The sequence below is a fragment of the Arachis ipaensis genome, chromosome B10, assembly GCF_059453495.1.
Source record: "Arachis ipaensis isolate K30076 ecotype BB chromosome B10, ASM5945349v1, whole genome shotgun sequence".
Lineage (NCBI taxonomy): Eukaryota > Viridiplantae > Streptophyta > Magnoliopsida > Fabales > Fabaceae > Arachis > Arachis ipaensis.
The window spans coordinates 58,561,739-58,575,472 of record NC_142435.1 but is presented as its reverse complement, the minus strand read 5'-3'; positions in this window follow the sequence as shown (position 1 = coordinate 58,575,472).

Here is a 13,734-nt window from a genome sequence, read left to right as displayed (position 1 = left end):
ATTTGCCCCATCTGCCTCTCTAGGCTCTTTATGGAGGCTTCATGATTCTTGGTTGTCATTTCCTGGTGTTTCAACAATTTATCCATCAAGGTCTCCAAGTTAGTGAGTCTTTGAGATTCAGGTGATACTTGAGGTGGGTTATGAGATGTGGGTGGTGGATGGTAGGCATTTTGGTTGGTGGGTTGGTTATTGGATTAGTACTGGTTGGGGTTGGGGTAGTTATTTTGAGGTTTTCTGTAAGGGTTCTGGTTAATTTGCTGCTGGTTGTGGTTTTGGTTGCTTCTTGGGTTGTTTTGGTTGCTTCTTGGGTTGTTTTGGTTTGAGTTCCTCTGCCATGGTTGTTGGTTTTGGGTGTGATTATCTCCCCATCTGAGGTTTGAGTGGTTCTTCCAGGATGGATTGTATGTATCACCATACACTTCATTTGGTCCTTGGTTGTGCATATACTGTACTTGCTCTTGTTGTTGTTCTTCTTGAGTTTCTTCATTTTGCCCCCATGTGGATGATGGTTGGCTTGTGTTAACTGTTGCAACTTGGAGGCTATCAATCCTCTTGGCCATTTGCTCAAATTGTTGTTGAATTTGCTGCTGCATCATCTTGTTTTGAGCCAAGATTGAGTCCACTCCTTCTAGCTCCATTACTCCTCTCCTTTGTGATGGTTGGCGATTTCTTTGGTGAGCAAAGAAATATTGATTGTTGGCCACCATGTCAATAAGATTTTGAGCTTCTTCTGCTGTTTTCATCAGTTGCAATGATCCTCCAGCTGAGTGGTCAAGTGATTCTTGAGCCTTTAGAGTGAGTCCTTCATAGAAGTTCTGTAGCTTGTCCCACTCAGTGAACATTTCTGGTGGACATTTCCTCAGCAGAGCCTTGTATCTCTCCCATGCTTCATACAGATTTTCAGCATCCAATTGTGTGAATGTTTGTACCTCAGTTTTCAGCCTGATAACTCTTTGAGGTGGATAGAATTTGGCTAGAAATTTAGTCACCAAATCATCCCAGCTAGTGATGCTTCCTTGAGGAAAAGTTTCAAGCCATTGTGCAGCCTTGTCCCTTAATGAGAACGGGAACAGCAGAAGCTTGTAGGTCTCAGGATTCACGCCATTAGACTTGACAGTGTCATAAATCCTTAAGAAGGTAGATAGATGTTGATTTGGGTCCTCCAATGGTCCTCCCCCAAACGAGCAGTTGTTTTGGACCAATGTAATGAGTTGTGGCTTCAATTCAAAGTTATTTGCACTGACATTAGGGGTGAGAATGCTGCTTCCACAATGTCTAGCATTTGCAAAGGTATAGGAGGCCAAAACTCTCCTCTGGGGTAGGTTGTTATTGTTGTTGTCAGCTCCACCAGGTGGATTGGTTGAATGTTCCTCCATATCCTGGAATTCTTCTTCTGATTCCTCTTCTCCAACAATATTTTTCCCTCTTTCAGCTCTTCTTAACCTCCTGAGTGTTCTTTCGTCTTGTTCATGAAAGGTGGGTGTGGTTCTTCTTGTACCTGACATACACGCAGAACATAAGAAACACACAAACCAGTGACACTTCAATCTACTACTAGAATGAAGTTTTAGTTAGCTTAAGCAAAAATTCAAACAGTTAGCGGGTTAATTGAAAATTAGAGAAACAGAAAATAAAAATGCTAGATCTAGATCACCACCTCACTTAATCATTGTCAATCTAATCAATCCCCGGCAACGGCGCCAAAAACTTGATGGGATATTTTTGTGGAAAAACGAATTTCTCCAAAACACCCAAAACTAACCGGCAAGTGCACCGGGTCGCATCAAGTAATAATAACTCATAGGAGTGAGGTCGATCCCACAGGGATTGAAGGATTGAGCAATTTTAGTTTAGTGGTTGATTTAGTCAAGCGAATCAAGATTTGGTTGAGAGATTTGTGATTTACAGAATTTAAATTGCATAGAAAGTAAAGGGAATGGGAAATTGGCATGAAATTAAAGAGAACTAAAATTTAAAGTGCTGAATATTAAAGAACAAGAAATTAAATGGTAGAAACTTAGAACGTAAGAAATGTAAATTACAGAATCTTAAAGTGCAAGAAATGTAAATGGCTTGAATTGTAAAGGGAATTGGGAATTGGATTTTCAGAAATTTAACAAGGAAAAGTAAAATTGCAACAAGTAGAGAAGTAAAGGATGACTGGAATTGAACCGATTCTTAAAACAGGAATGTAAATGAGCTTGAAAGCAGTAAACAGAGAATGGGAAATGGGAAATCCGGATCGCAGGACCCAAGAGACTAGAAAACCAAGTCTAGATCTCAATGCCTTCCTAGATCCAACAAGAACAATTGCAAAGGAAATGTAAATTGCAGAGAAAGTAGATGAAGAAGCAATTAACCGAAACTGAAATTCAATTAAGCAGAGAATTAAACAAGATCTCAAGGTGAGATTGAAACAGAAGTTCTTCAATTCTCCACCCAAGATCCGAAGCAAGAAAATTAAAGAGTGCTGGGCAAGAACAAGGAAGAAGAGAGATTAATTCTCCTCCCCAATTCTCTTGAATTAAAACAACAATGCTAGAATGTAAAAGTGAATTCCCAATCAAAACCAGAAAAGGATGCTCTATATGAAAACTAAAAAGGGAAGCTCCCTTAAAAACTTAAATCCTATGCTATTTATACACTTTCTTCAAATGGTCTTCAAGCCTTCAATTGGGCCTTTTCTTTTGGTGGAATTGGGTTGATAGAGGCCTTGGTTGATTGCTCTTGGAGTTTGGAGAAGAACCAAATTGAACCGGGTTGGAATCATGAAAGCTTGAGTAAAAGTTGGAGTAAAAGTTTGAGGCTAACTTTTACTCTAACTTTTCACATCAGCCACCCTTCTTTGCTGATACCAACGTTGGGGCAAAAGTTAGGGGTCAAACTTTTGCTCCAACGTTGGCCTCCCCTTGCATACTCATGGCGCCAACGTTAGCCAAAAAGTTAGAGGCTAACGTTGGCGCAAACTTTTGCTCTCCAGGGTGTGTTTTTCATGCGCCAACGTTAGCCAAAAAGTTAGGGGCTAACGTTGGCGCAAACTTTTGCTCTCCAGGGTGTTGATTTGTGATGCCAAAAGTTAGCCAAAAAGTTTGAGGCTAACTTTTGCTCCAGCTTTTTGCCCAAAAGTTAGCCAAAAAGTTTGAGGCTAACTTTTGCTCCAGCTTTTTGCCCAAAAGTTTGCACAAAAGTTTGAGGCTAACTTTTGGTCCAGCTTTTTGCTCCCTGGTTCATTTTCAATTAATCCAAAAGTTTGAGCTAAAGTTTGAGGCAAACTTTTGCTCAAACTTTTTGTCCTCTCTTCCTCCTAGCCATTCCTTCTTGCTTCAACCTTTCTCCAAGCTTTCTTCACCTATCATTAATCAACCAAACACATCAAAGCTATGCTCAAAATCATGAGATATTCATTCTTTCATAATATGTGACAATTATAGCATAAAACCTCATGAAATTGCATTAATTCATACATGGTTGATTAAATCAAAGGAAACATGAAAATCTACCCAATTGGCTTGCTTATGGCTCAAGAAAGTGCATAATTCAGTTGAAAACAAAAGAAAAAGGCTAGTGAAACTAGGCTAAGATGACTTGTCATCAAAACTCTACCTCAAAAGAAACAGGATCCTAGTAAATTCCTAATTCCCTGTAACATAGGCACCATGACCTTTGAGAAGGCTCTATGAGACCTGGGGTCAGGCATAAACTTAATACCACTCTCTATAATGGAGAAACTAGGAATCTTTGAGGTACAGGCTACCAAATTCTCATTAGAGATGACAGACAAATCCATGAAATAGGCTTATGGACTAGTAGAGGACGTGTTAGTAAATGATGAAGGCCTTTACATCCCTGCTGATTTCATAATCCTAGACACTGGGAAGGATGAGGATGAATCCATCATCCTTGGAAGACCCTTCCTAGCCACAACAAAAGCTGTGATTGATGTGGACAGAGGAGAGTTGGTCCTTCAACTGAATGAGGACAACCTTGTGTTTAAAACTCAAGGATCTCCTTCTATAACCATGGAGAGGAAGCATGAAAAGCTTTTCTCACTACAGAGTCAACCAAAGCCCCTACAGTCAAACTCTAAGTTTGGTGTTGGGAGGCCACAACCAAACTCTAAGTTTGGTGTTGAACCCCCACAACCAAACTCTAAGTTTGGTGTTGGGAGATTCCAACAATGCTCTGAACATCTGTGAGGCTCCATGAGAGCTCACTGTCAAGCTATTGACATTAAAGAAGTGCTTGTTGGGAGGCAACCCAATGTTATTTAATTATATCTATTTTATTTTTATTGTTATTTTGTGTTTTATTAGGTTGATGATCATGTGAAGTCACAAGAACAACTGAAAAATTAAAAACAGAATCAAAAATAGCAGAAGACACAACACACCCAGGAGGAAGAGCACTCTGGCGTTTAAACGCCAGAAACAAGCATCTGTCTGGCGTTTAACGCCAGAAACAAGCACCAAGCTGGCGTTTAACGCTAGAAACAAGCATCAACCTGGCGTTAAACGCAAGAAACAAGCTACATTTGGGCGTTTAACACCAAAAACAGGCAACAGTCTGGCGTTAAATGCCAGTATTGCATACAAAGGGCGTTTTGCATGCCTAACTGGAGCAGGGATGTTAAGTCCTTGACCCCACTGGATCTATGGACCCCACAGGATCCCCACCTACCCCACCTCTTCTTCTCTCATCTTCACACCTTTCCATAACACTCTTCCACAAATACCCTTCACCAATTACCTCATTCTCTCTTTCCCGTCACCTCTTCACCACTCTCCCCTCCCAAACCCACCCACACATGGCCGAACCACTCACCTATATCCATCTCCTTCATTTTCTTCTTCTTCTACTACCTTCTTCCTTCTTTTGCTCGAGGACGAGCAAACCTTTTAAGTTTGGTGTGGTAAAAGCATTGTTTTTTGTTTTTCCATAACCATTTATGGCACCTAAGGCCGGAGAAACCTCTAGAAAGAGGAAAGGGAAGACAAAAGCTTCCACCTCCGAGTCATGGGAGATGGAGAGATTCATCTCAAGGGTCCATAGCTCAGTAGTAGAGCATTTGACTGCAAAACAAGAGATCATGGACCTCAACAAGAGCATGAGGAAATTCCTCACCATGAAATCCCTGAGATGCCTCAAGGGATACATTTTCCTCCACACAACTATTAGGAGCAACTAAGGATAAGAGCACTCTATCATTCTCCATGAAATTAGAGAAGATCAAAAAACTATGAGAGAGGAGCAACAAAGACATCGAAGAGACATAGAGGAGCTTAAGAGCACCATTGGTTCTTCAAGAAGAGGAAGACGCCACCCTCACTAAGGTGGACCCGTTCCTTAATCTCTTTGTCTATTTATTTTTCTCTGTTTTTCGTTTACTATGCTTTATGTTTATGTTTGTGTCTTTACTATATGATCATTAGTGTTTAAGTGTCTATGTCTTAAAGCTATGAATGTCCTATGAATCCATCACCTCTCTTAAAAGAAAAATGTTTTAATTACAAAAGAACAAGAAGTACATGATTTCGAATTCATCTTTGAAACTAGTTTAATTATTTTGATGTGGTGACAATACTTTTTGTTTTCTGAATGAATGCTTGAACAGTGCATATGTCTTTTGATATTGCGGTTTATGAATGTTAAAATTGTTGGCTCTTGAAGAATAAGGAAAAAGGAGAAATGTTATTGATAATCTGAAAAATTATAAAATTGATTCTTGAAGCAAGAAAAAACAGTGAATACAAAATCTTGCAGAAAAAAAAGAAAAGAAAATTGGCAAAAAAAATGAAAGAAAGAAAAAGAAAAAGCAAGCAGAAAAAGCCAAGAGCTCTTTAAACCAAAAGGCAAGAGCAAAAAGCCAGTAACCCTTTAAACCAAAAGGCAAGGGTAATAAAAAGGATCCAAGGCTTTGAGCATCAGTGGATAGGAGGGCCTGAAGGAATAGAACCCTGGCCTAAGCGGCTAAACCAAGCTGTCCCTAACCATGTGCTTGTGGCGTGAAGGTGTCAAGTGAAAACTTGAGACTGAGCGGTTAAAGCCAAGGTCCAAAACAAAAAAAAAGAGTGTGCTTAAGAACCCTAGACACCTCTAATTGGGGACTTTAGCAAAGCAGAGTCACAATTTGAAAAGGTTCACCTAGTTATGTGTCTGTGGCATGTATGTATCCGGTGGTAATACTGGGAAACAGAGTGCTTAGGGCCACGGCCAAGACTCATGAAGTAGCTGTGTTCAAGAATCAACATACTGAACTAGGAGAATCAATAACACTATCTGAAATCTAAGTTCCTATAGATGCCAATCATTCTGAACTTCAATGGATAAAGTGAGATGCCAAAACTATTCAAGAGGCAAAAAGCTACTAGTCCCGCTCATCTGATTGGAGCTAAGTTTCATTGATATTTTGGAATTTATAGTATATTATCTTCTTTTTATCCTATTTGATTTTCAGTTGCTTGGGGACAAGCAACAATTTAAGTTTGGTGTTGTGATGAGCGGATAATTTATACGCTTTTTGGCAGTGTTTTACATAGTTTTCAGTATATTTTTATTAATTTTTAAATAAAATCCACATTTCTGGACTTCACTATGAGTTTGTGTGTTTTTCTGTGATTTCAGGTAATTTCTAGCTGAAATTGAGGGACTTGAGCAAAAATCAGATTCAGAGGTTGAAGAAGGACTGCAGATGCTGTTGAATTCTGACCTCCCTGCACTCAAAGTAGATTTTCTGGAGCTACAGGAGTCCAAATGGCACACTCTCAATTGCGTTGGAAAGTAGACATCCAGGGCTTTCCAGAAATATATAATAGTCTATGCTTTGCCTGAGTTTAGATGACAAAACCTGGCGTTCAACGCCAGCTTTCTGCTCTATTCTGAAGTTAAACGCCAGAAACAGGTTGCAAAGCAGAGTTAAACGCCAGAAATAGGTTACAAACTAGCGTTTAACTCCAAGGAAGACGTCTACACGTGAAAGCTTCAATGCTCAGTCCAAGAACACACCAAGTGGGCCCGAAAGTGGATTTCTGCAACAATTACTTATTTCTGTAACCCTAGTAACTAGTTTAGTATAAATAGAACTTTTTACTATTGTAGTAAGGATCTTTTTGATCATGTTTTAATGATTGAACCCTCTTTGGGAGGCTGGCCATTCGGCCATGCCTGGACCATTATCACTTATGTATTTTCAACGGTAGAGTTTATACACACCATAGATTAAGGTGTGGAGCTCTGCTGTTCCTCATGAATTAATGCAAAGTACTATTGTTTTTCTATTCAATTCGAGCCTATTTCTTCTCTAAGATATTCATTCGCACATAAGAACATGATGATTGTGATGATTATGTGACGCTCATCATCATTCTCACTTATGAACATGTGCCTGACAAACACTTCCGTTCTACATGCAAACAAGCTTGAATGCATATCTCTTAGCCTCCTAATCTATGATCAGAGTCTTCATGGTATAGGCTAGAATTATTGGTGGCCATTCTTGAGATCCAAAAAGTCTAAACCTTGTCTGTGGTATTCCGAGTAGGATCTAGGAAGGGATGGCTTTGACGAGCTTCAAACTCGCGAGTGCTGGGCGTAGTGACAGATGCAAAAGGATTACTGAATCCTATTCCAGTATGATCGAGAACTGACAGATGATTAGCCGTGTGGTGACAGCGCATCTTGGACCATTTTTACTGAGAGGACGGGAAGTAGCCATTGACAACGGTGATGCCCTACATAAAGCTTGCCATGGAAAGGAGTAGGAATGATTGGATGAAGACAGCAGGAAGCAGAGGTTCAGGAGGAACAAAAGCATCTCTATACGCTTATCTGAAATTCTCACCAATGAATTACATAAGTATTTCTATCCTATTTTATATTTTAATTATATTTTAATTATCAATTCCCCATAACCATTTGAAATCCGCCTGAATGAGATTTACAAGGTGACCATAGATTACTTCAAGCCGACAATTTCGTGGGATCGACCCTTAAACACGTAAGGTTTATTACTTAGACGACCCAGTGCACTTGCTGGTTAGTTGTGCGAAATTGTAACAAAGAACTAATATTATGAACGTGCGTATTAAGTTTTTAGCGCCGTTACCAAGGAATGAACGATCACAATTTTGCATACCATTGATCTCTTTTACACTTTACTTGTTTATATTACATAGTCGGTTCTTTAATTTTTTCATTAGTTCAATCATCACAATTTTGCATGTTCTTTTATTGCTTTATATGTTCATTTCTTCATTCACAATTCCTTGATCACTACAATCGGAATTGCACACTCATTGTTCTAAAGTGCTCCTAGGGAGACGACTCGGGAGTTAAATACTCTCGATTTTGAATTAGTATTGCTTGTGACACATCTTGTGAATTTTCAATTTGATTGATGTCCAATTTATTGGGTTAGGACTATACTTACAACGTTAATCCCATTTTCGATAACCAAGTTCCAGCCCCTATGCAATTTGGGTACACATCTTTAGACATCGTCACTGGTACACTAGTACGAAGTTGTGGGGATTCGTTCTACCAATGATATCCTTGATGATACTCAGCCTGATTCAGAGGAACCTCTAAAAACCTCTAAGGATAAGAAGAAGTCTCCTAAGCTTGAGCTTAAGCAATTTCCTTCCTCCCTGAAATATGCATTTTTGGGAGAAGGAGATGCCAATCCTGTAATCATAAGCTTTGTACTAGAGCCACAGGAAGAAGAAGCACTAATTCAAGTGCTTAAAACACATAGAACCACCCTTGGGTGGACTATAATTGACCTTAAAGGCATTAGCCTAGCCCGATGCATGCATAAAATCCTGCTGGAGGATAATGCCAAACCAGTGGTACAACCACAGAGGCGATTGAATGCAGCTATGAAGGAAGTCACTAAGCTCTAAGAGACTGGGATTATTTATTCCATTTCTAACAGCCCATGGGTGAGCCCTGTCCATGTTGTTCCTAAGAAGGGAGGAATGACAGTGGTTCATAATGAAAGGAATGAGCTGATCCTAAAAAGGACAGTTACAAGGTAGCATATGTGCATTGATTACAGAAGACTCAATGGCGCCACCAAGAAAGATCACTTTCCTTTACCCTTCATTGACCAAATGCTAGAAAGACTAGCAGGTCATGCCTTTATTATTTCCTGGATGGATATTCTGGGTACAATCAAATAGCAGTAGATCTACAGGATCAAGAGAAGATAGCATTCACATGCCCATCTGGCGTGTTTGCCTATAGACGAATGCCATTTGGCCTATGCAATGCGCCTGCCACCTTTCAGAGATGCATGTTATCCATCTTCTCTGATATGGTAGAGAAATTCCTTGAAGTATTCATGGATGGCTTCTCTGTTTATGGAGACTCATTTGACTCCGGTCTTGATCATCTGACCCTGGTCCTGAAAAGATGCTAAGAAACAAACCTAGTTCTAAACTGAGAGAAATGCCATTTCATGGTAACTGAAAGCATTGTTCTTGGGCATCGGAGCTCAAATAATGGGATAGAGGTGGATCAATCTAAGGTGGAGGTGATAAAATGCTTGCCTCCACCTACTAGTTTTAAGGCAATCAGAAGCTTCCTAGGACATGCAGGATTTTACAGGAGGTTCATAAAAGATTTTTCTAAAATCACCAAACCCCTGTGTAATCTCTTGGCCACTGATGTTCCATTCATCTTTGACCAAGAATGCCTGTATGCCTTTGAAACTCTGAAAGCCAAGATTGTCACTGCTCCTATCATCTCTGCACCCAATTGGGACTTGCCATTTGTGCTAATGTGTGATGCAAGTGATCATGCAATTGGCGTAGTCCTAGGTTAGAGACATGACAAGCTTCTGCATGTCATTTATTATGCTAGTTGCCTATTAAATGATGTGCAGAAAAACTACACTACTACAAAAATGGAGCTACTTGCAGTGGTTTATGCCATTGACAAGTTCAGATCCTACCTAGTAGGATCTAAGGTCATTATTTATACTGACCATGTTACTCTAAAGTATCTACACGCTAAGCAGGATTCTAAACCCCAGACTTATAAGATGGGTATTACTGCTGCAAGAGTTTGATATAGAAATTAGAGACAGAAAAGGGACAGAAAATCAGGTGGCTGATCACTTGTCCCGGATTGAGCCAGTAGCAGGGACTTCTTCTCCTTCTACTGACATATCCGAATCCTTTCCAGATGAGCAACTCTATACCATCTGGACAATACCCTAGTTTGCAGACATTACAAATTACAAGGCTATACGGTTTATTCCCAAGGAGTTTTTACCAGGCAGCAAGCCCGAAAACTCATACATGATGCAAAATATTACTTATAGGATGAGCCATATCTCTTTAAGAGATGCTCGGATGGAATAATTCGACACTGTGTGTCTGAAGAAGAGGTACAGAGAATGCTATGGCATTGCCATGGCTCTGACTATAGAGGACACTTTGGAGGTAAGCGGACAGCCACTAAGGTACTCCAAAGTGGCTTTTACTGGCCTACTCTCTTTAAAGATTCTAGAGAGTTCGTCCATAACTGTGATAGTTGGGAGAGGGCTGGCAATCTTCCTCATGGTCACAACATGCCTCAATAAGGAATCCTAGATGATGGGATATTTTGTGAAACGAATTCCAATATCCAAAACTAACCAACAAGTGTACCGTGTCGCATCAAGTAGTAATAACTCACATGAGTGAGGTCGATCCCACAGGGATTGAAGGATTGAGCAATTTTAGTTTAGTGATTGATTTAGTCAAGCGAATCAAGTATTGGTTGAGTGGTTTGTGATTGACAGAATCTAAATTGCATGAAATGTAAAGGGAGAGGAAAAAATTGCAGTAAATTAAAGAGAACAGGAAGTAAAAGTGCTGAATCTTAAAGAACAAGTAAATTTAATTGCAGAAGCTTAGATTGCAAGAAATGTAAATGACTGAATCTTAAAGTGCAAGAAAGGTAAATTGCTTGAATTATAAAAGGAATTGGGAGCTAGGATTGCTGAAATTTAAACAAGCAGAAGTAAATTTCAATAAACAGAAGAGTAAAAGGTGAATTGAAGCAAAGTGGATCTTAAACAGCAAGTGAAAATGATTGAAGAATTAAAAACAGAAAATAAATGCAGATCAATTGCAGAAATTAAAAGAGAAATTGAAGATCTCAGGAGTGGAAGAGACTAGAAAACAAGTCTAAATCTCAAATCCTTCCTTGATCCAACAAGAACAATTGCAAAAGAAATAGAAAAGTAAGTTGCAGAAGTAGTAGAAGAGAAGAAGCAGTGAACAAAATTTGAAATGTAAATCAAAGTTTCTTAGAATTATGCAGAAAGATTAAACAAGAGATCTCAAGGTGAGATTGAAACAGAATTTCTTCAATTCTCCACCCAAGATCCAAGATAAGAAGTAAAGAGTGCTCAAGTAAGAACAAGGAAGAAGAGAGATCAATTCTCCTTCCAAATTCTCTAAGATCCAAATTCAAAGTAAAAGCTCAAAATTACAAAAAATGAGAATTCTCAAAGAAGCGAAAAGTTTTTTTCTAAATCAAACTAACACTTATTTATACACTTCCTAATCTAGATCTAAGAATTTGGGTGGGCTCTAAAATTTGGTGAAGAAATGAATTAATTTGGATTTTTAATGGATTTTTGGCCCAAGATGCACCTCCCAGGGGATGGCTCAGTTGGAAAACCAAACTGAGCGCCCAATGTTGCATTGCTTGCTTAATTTGGTGCGCCAGCCCCCCTGTCCGTGTTGCTCTTCAATAGAGCTCAGTTGAAATTTTGAACTGAGCTCTATGTCTTGGCCGTGTCAATCTTGTGTGCATCATGGCATCCTTGGCCGTGTCAATGTGTGCATGACAAGCGTGCGTCCTAGCTCCTGGCCGTGTCATTGTGTGCGCAAGGCTTGCTCCTTGGTGCTTCTTATTGCGCCAAAGTGTGGGGGATGGGGGAAGAGAAGTGCTCAGTTGGGAAAACCAACTGAGCTCCCCATTTATAGTGCCTTGCTTTGGACTTCAAGCTCCCAGGTTCGAATCCTGGTGGAATCAAACTGAAGCTAATTTCCTTGGAGGGGTTGGACGCTCCCTCCTTGCCTTTCATGAAGCTTCTTGGTTCGAACCTTGGGAGAGCCATCTTGGCTCATTTTCTTTGCACCAAAAGTGGCGCTCCTCCCTTGTCTCCATGGAGTTCCCAGGTTCGAATCCTAGCCTACCCACCTTGGCTTAATGTCCTTGCAAGCTTGGTAGTGTGAGGTTCCTTGTTCGAACCTTGGAGGAAGCTTTTTGGCCATTTTCTTTTATTTTCCTTGCAAGGAACGTTCCTTGCTCTCCTTAGGTCATGAGTTCGACACCTTGAGGCTTCATTCCTTGGAATTGCATCTTGAATTAATTTTTAAGAACCCCCGATAAAGCTCACTTAGTGAACTGAGCTTTATATCTTTGCATTGCTTCCTTTGGTGCTCAGTTAACTAAATGAACTGAGCTTTGTGCCTTGCTTTCTCTTTTCTTTCCTTGTGGAGCTTGATTCACTCTCTCAACTTAGCTCCCCTTCTTCCTCAATGTTGCTACGCTCTTCTTCTCTTGGGCATGCTTCTTGCTTCCTTTGGGCACGCTCCTTAGGCCACGCTTTTCTTAATTTCTTCTTTCTTCACCTACAAGTAGTTAAAACAACTAATCAAAGTATCACCAAATTCACAAGGTTTAAAATTCATTTATAATTCAATTAATTTTTGCTTAAACCTCATGATTTTGTATCAATTAAAGGGTGGTTGGTTGATTTAATAAAACATGCAATTCCACTCCAAATTACTTACTTACAATGCAAGAAAGTGCATAAAACCTAATAAAAACAAAGAAAAAGACTAGTGAAACAAGGCTAAGATGACTTGTTATCACTAGAGATTGAGTTGTTTGACGTATAGGGCATAGATTTGATGGGACCATTCCCGCTTTCATACTCAAACATCTACATCCTTGTGGCAGTAGATTATGTGTCTAAATGGGTTGAAGCAATAGCAACACCCACCAATGACACCAGAGTAGTAATGAAGTTCCTCTAAAAGAACATCTTTAGCAGATTTGGTGTCCCTAGGACACTAATCAGTGATGGAGTACTCATTTCTGCAATAGACAGCAGGATTCTGTCTTAAGCCGTTACAGAGTTCGCCATAAAGTAGCAACACCGTATCATCCCCAAACAAATGGGCAAGCTGAAGTCTCAAATAGAGAACAAAAGCAAATCTTAGAGAGGATAGTAAGTGCCTCTAGAAAGGATTGGGCTAGAAAGCTTGATGATGCTCTGTGGGCATACAGAACAGCTTTCAAAACCCTCATTGGAACTTCACCATATTAGTTAGTATATGGAAGTCCTATCATTTTCTAGTGGAACTGGAACACAAAGCCTATTGAGCTACTAGGTTCCTCAACCTTGAGACTAAAGCAGTAGGGGAGAAACGGCTCCTCCAACTAAATGAGTTGGATGAATTCCGCTTAAATGCATTTGAAAATGCAAAAATCTATAAGGAAAAGGCAAAGAGGTGGCATGGCAAGAAGTTAGCTTCCAGAGTTTTTGAACCAAGACAAAAAGTTCTGCTCTTCAACTCAAGACTCAAACTGTTCCCTGGGAAACTCAAATCCCGTTGGACAGGACCGTTTGTGATTACTAGTGTGTCACCTTATGGGCATATAGAACTCCAAGGTAAAGAAAGAAGGTTCACTATCAATGGACAGAGAATTAAGCATTACCTTGAAGGAGAA